We start from the raw sequence: 6,000 nt of genomic DNA on the forward strand, positions 1-6,000 counted from the left end.
CATTTAGGGAGGCCAAGGCTGGTGGATCACTTGAGGTCAGGCGTTTGAGACCAGCCTGACCAACATGGTGAAATCCCGTCTCTACTAAAAATACAAAAATTAGCCGGGCACGGTGTCACATACCTGTAGTTCCAGCTACTTGAGAGGCTGAGACAGGAGAATTGCTTGAATCCAGGAGGCGGAAGTTGCAGTGGGCGAGATCATGCCACTGCACTCCAGCCTGGGAGACAGAGCAAGACTCCGTCTCAAAAAACAAACACACACAAAAATAGCAGTCCAGATAGATTAATTGTGATCTAGTCATACAATGGAATAATATGCTAGGAGTAAAAATAAACTAAGTCTGTAGCCTCAACATAGATACACTGTAGGAAAAAAACTAACATCAAGATGTTAGTTAGGTACAGTGTACCACAAATGATACAAAATGTTTCTTACCACAGTCACCTGGGCCCCATGGCTCAAGCCCATATCCCAGCACTTTGGGAGGCTATAGTGGGAAGATCGCTTGAGCTCGGGAGTTCAAGACCAGCCTGGGCAACATGACAAAACCCTATCTCTACTGAAAATACAAAAATTAGCTGGGCATGATGACATGAACCTGTAGTCCCAGCTACTTGGCAGGTTGAGGTGGAAAGATTGATTGAGCCTAGGAATTCAAGGCTGCTGTAAGCCATAATTGTGCCACCGCACTCCAGCCTGGGTGACAAAGAGAGACTGTTCCCCCACCTCCCCCCCAAAAAAACATAAAAAACACACACAAAAAGAAATATAAAATAAGGTATGTAGATATTCTGGGGCTCCAGTCAGTTAGTAATAAGTATTGAAACATGCATGGGAAATGAAAGACCCCATATTTAGAATAGAGTAAACTTTGGGAAGGGAGGGACAGAATGAGATCAGAAGGACACACACAGGGGATTTAATTCTATTTGTATGTCATATTTCTTAGAAAAAAATTTAAAACCTGAGGCAAATATGACCAAGTGTTTGGTCATCCACTAACAGTGGATGATCTATATTGTTCTCTCTGATCCTTCTTCTCAAGTCTAAACCTTTTCCTTGTTTGAAATATTGGTGATTTTAAAGATGGGAGGGGCAGGGAGGCTATGAGGAGATTGCTGCAGAGGTTTTGATGACAGCATTGCTTATTAGGTGTGCAGGGTGGTTATAGTACAGTGTCCCCTCATGCATGGACCTGATCACCCTATTCATTTATTTAGAGATGGAGTCTCTGTCACCTAGGCTGGAATGCAGTGGCACAATCTTGGCTCACTGCAACTTCCACCACCCAGGTTCAAGCAATTCGCCTGTCTCAGCCTCCTGAATAGCTGGGATTGCAGGTGCACACTATCACACCTGCTAATTTTTGTATTTTTAGTAGAGATAGGGTTTCACCATGTTGGCCAGGCTGGTCTTGAACTCCTGACCTCGTGATCCACCCACTTTGGCCTCCCAGATTGCTGGGATTACAGGCGTAAACCACTGCACCTGGCCCACCCTTCTCTTTTAAGGCTTGTCACAGCTTGGTGAGCCAGGTGTGGCAGGCATCAGGTCCATTTTGTAGGGGATGAAACGGAGGTTTGGAAAGGCGTAATGATTTACTCAGCATCACACGCAATAGAGTCAGGGCTCGTCCCCTTTGCTCAGCGGTGTCTCAGCACCTGCCTGTACGGGGAGATCACCAAAGGGCCAGAGAGCCTTGAGACAAGGTCTCCTGCCTTTCAGTAACCCATCCTCTTCCTTCTGCTGTGGTATTCTATGTTTTCTTTCAAGTAAGGGCAATTTGGAAAATGTCAAAAAGCATGAGGAAGAAAATAAAAGTCACTTGCAATTTTCACTGTTACTTTTAAAATCAGATGTATCAAAGTACATTTCACATATGACAAATTCACCTATTTTAAATGTACAGTCACTATTTTGAGAGAACATCATTTTCTTTCATAAATACTTGTTTGAATACCAAACGAGTTAGCCTATATGAAAGTGCTCTACAGCTGGGCACAGTGGGTCATGCCTATAATCCCAGAACTTTGGGAGGCCGAGGTGAGCGGATCACTTGAAGTCAGGAGTTCAAGACAAGCCTGGCCAACATGGTGAAACACTGTCTCTACTGAAAATACAAAAATTAGCCAGGTGTGGTGGCGGGCACCTGTAATCCCAGCTACTTGGGAGACTGATGCAGGAGCATCTCTTGAATCTGGGAGGCGGAGGTTGCAGTGAGCTGAGATTGTGCCTTCCAACCTGGGCGACAAGAACTAAATGTCATCTCAAAAAAAAAAATGAGAGAGAGAGAATGCTCTACTGCTTTACACAGAAAAGGCTTTTCACAAATATTAATAATAATTATTATTATATAACTTTTGGAAATAATCATTATGCAGGTCACCAGTTAGATGAGCCCATGTTTTATGGCCTGAATTTGGAGGATGGTTTATCATGTCCTCAGCATGGAGGTGCAGAGAGTTTTCAAATTATAGTAGAAAGCTGGTTATTAACACCAGTTTTTAAAAAAACTGTTGCTAGGGTCAGACTGTGACCTGTTGGCGTGCCTGTGGCCTTGATTAGCTGCCAAGCTATAAACACCTTTACCTGTGGCTTTTGTGGAGAAATGGGAGAAGTCTGCCCGCCTTCTCTGTGAGCCCAGAGGATACAGAAGAGAAAATGGAGCCTTCACCAGACACTGGAGATCCTATTTCCCTGCCTTGCCAGCTTGCTGTGGAACCAAGGAACCCTTCCATTATCTAAATTTTAGTTTCCCCATCTGTTAAAGATAAAGTGGAGGTTTGTTCATGCTTTCAACATACTGCATGTGCGTAGGGAACTGTGCTGCAGGCAGTCTCCATGCTAGGAATGACAGGTGTGGCATGAAGATGAGTAAGATGCAGGCTTCAACCTCAAGAAGCTCCGGGTCCAGCTGGGCACGGTGCCTCACACCTTTAATCCCAGCACTTTGGGAGGCTGAGGCAGGTGGATTGTCTGAGCTCAGGAGTTCGAGACCAGCCTCATCTCTACCAAAAATACAAAAATACAATAATTAGGTGGCACATCCTAGCTACTTGGGAGGATCAGATGGAAGGATTGCTTTCGCCTGGAGGTGGGGGTTGCAGTGAGCTGAGATAGCACCACCGCACTCCAGCAGCCTGGGTGACAGAGCAAGACCCTGTCTTAAAAAAAGAAAAAAAAACAAGGAAGAAGAAGCTCCTGGTTTAGAGCTAGGGGGTAGAATAGGGGGACAGACAGATCGATAGATAATTGTTGGAAGGAGTCAGGACAAGGCGTGATCAGCTCTGTGCAAACCACAGTGACCTCTAAGGTGCCTCTGATGACAAAATTATTTGATTCTATGAACTCAGTCTAAGCTTTGTTTTTCCCTCACTGGGTAACCTACGATAGGTCACATCTCTTAACAGGGCTTCACATGAAGTTGAGAACAAATGAGTTGTTCCCAGTCATTCTTCGTAAATGATCTTATATAAAGATTTGACCCACCAAATGCTGCACTGACTATTTGAGAGATATTTTATCTTCATGTTTTTTATGAATTAGGTCTACATACTATTTTCAATTCGAGCTTTGGATTGATATGATTAAAACAGTGTGATCATGAAAGACAGACTTAGATAGTTAATAGAATTCTTGCCAAAAGTAAGAACACTGGGTAATTAATTAATCTATGCCATTTTATAGCAGATACTTTCAGATATCTTTAAAGTTTTCCCCACATTAAAATACAGAGGAGCTATTTTATTAGTGAGCTCCAATATTTACAAGGCATCTTTTCTGGGATCAAGCAATCCACAAGTGATCCATGTGAGGTGGCTGAGCTCCTGGTCCCAAGCTGGGTGTGTAGAAGAAAGAGGAAATGTATGAGAGCTGTTCCCGAGAGCCAAGGCTCTTGCTGAGCATTTCGTGGAGACAAGATATAACCAGCTGCCCAAGATATAACCAGAGGAGACCAAATAAGAAACGAGTGGATACAAAAGGGTGTTTTGTATGATTCAACTAGTATTGGTGGATCTGAGGTTTGAACCCAGTTGATAGGGTGTATTCAAAAGCCAATGCCAGGCTGGGCATGGTGGCTCACACCTGTAATCCCAGAATTTTGGGAGGCCAAGGAGAGTGGATCACTGGAGGCCAGGAGTTTGAGACCAGCCTGGCCAACATGGCAAAACCCCATTTCTACAAAAAAATAAAAATAATTAGCTGGGTATGGTGTTAACTGGGTATGGTGGTGCACACCTACGATCCCAGCTACTCTGGAGGCTGAGGCGTGAGAATCGCTTCAACCCTAGAGGCAGAAGTTCCAGTGAACTCAGCTCTCGAAAGAAAAGAAAGAAAGAAAGAAAGAAAGATAGAAAGAAAGAAAGAAAGAAAGAAAGCAAATGCCAGCCATTCTTGTAATCCCAACTACTTGGGAGGTTGAGGCAGGAGGATCATTTGAGGCCAGGAGTTCAAGACCAGCCTGGGCAACGTAGCAAGACCATATCTCCAAAAATAAAAATAAATTAGCTGGGTTGGTGACATGCACCTGCAGTCCCAGCTACTCAGGAGGCTGAAGTGGGAGGATTGCTTGAGCCCAGAAATTGGAGAATGCAGTGAGCTATGATTACACCACGGCACTCCAGTCTGAGCAACAGAGTGAGACCTGTGTCTTAAACAAAGCCCACAGTAGTCTATGCCCATCCCACTGCCCCAATCGGCCTTCCTTGCTTTGTGATTGGAGAACATTCATGATGTGCACAGAGAGCACACCGCAGGCCAGGCACCACCCTGAGCTTCCCATGCCTCGTTATTATCCCGTTTTACACAAGAGGACACTGGTAAATGCGGCAGGGCTGAGCCAGGACCCAGGCAGCTGGCTCCACAGCCTATAACTACATGCCCTCTGCCCCTGTGAATATAGCTCTTTGGTCTCATAGATCTTTACTCAGCTTAAGATACCCAGATGTCACAAAATGGTGTTCCATGTTACAATAATATGTTATACATGAATCGCTGTTTGGAGTGCATACGAAGTGCATTTCTCAGCCCATCCATACGGTAATTTTGCTGTGCAAGGCAAGGCTTCCAACTCCCTCATTTTGTAGATGATGACATTGAGGTTACAGAGGTTAAGTGAGGTTCTCAAGGCCATGCTGCTAGGAAGTGTCAGGCATGAGACTCATGATCAGGTAGTCACACTGGAGGGGACCTTCCAAGTCAAGTCACCCAACTTCTCATTTTCAGATGGAGAAACCAGTATCTAGAAAGCAGGAGAGGTCTGGCCAAGACCATGCAGGAAAGACCTTTTCAAGGTCAAGTAGTGAATCAGCTCATGAGCCATAAGTGGGTCAAGGCCTCTGCCCCCTCCCCAGCCCAGAGATGTATGTCATGCCACTTGGTCAGGTCTCCAGAAGTCCTCTTGAGTTTTTTAATTGCCAAAATTTATTTAAAAACCCTTCTGTTTGAGTGTCCTGTGGCATGTGACTTTCTTATGAATTTCAGAGGTAATTCTGCCTGAGTGGAGGAATGTCTAAGTGACCTTCAGAACCTCTTTCAGCTTGGAGAGGCAGAGATTCTGTTGCCAGAATTCCCTGGCTCTTTAAAGCTAATCTTCCTTCTTTTATAGCTCTCAGAAGGAGCGCTCAGGCCTGGTCTTTCTCTGTTGTCTGTTCTGCTCCCTAATCTTTGGGCTTAGGTTGGGGCAATAGTTCCAAGAGGTTTAGCTGGGACCATTCAGATCTGTGTCTTATAGCTGCTTCTTCCAAGATTACAATTCAAAGTCCCAACGCCTCCCCCTGCAGAGGAGAGGAAACATCTGGGCTGGAGCTGCACGGAGGGAGCCCAGCTGTGTAGGAGATGCCTCGGGGTAGGAGCCTGTGAGCTGAGAGCTTTTCATTCCAGATGTGGTTCTAACCATCGGGGTTTGGGTCTCACCCATAAGGCTTTGACATGCCCCGGGTATGTGTGTGCAGGGAATCTGAACAGTCAGCGTGCAGGAAAGAGGCTCTGGGGAGT

The sequence above is a fragment of the Callithrix jacchus genome, chromosome 1 (genome assembly GCF_049354715.1).
Source record: "Callithrix jacchus isolate 240 chromosome 1, calJac240_pri, whole genome shotgun sequence".
In the NCBI taxonomy this organism is placed as follows: Eukaryota; Metazoa; Chordata; class Mammalia; order Primates; family Cebidae; genus Callithrix; species Callithrix jacchus.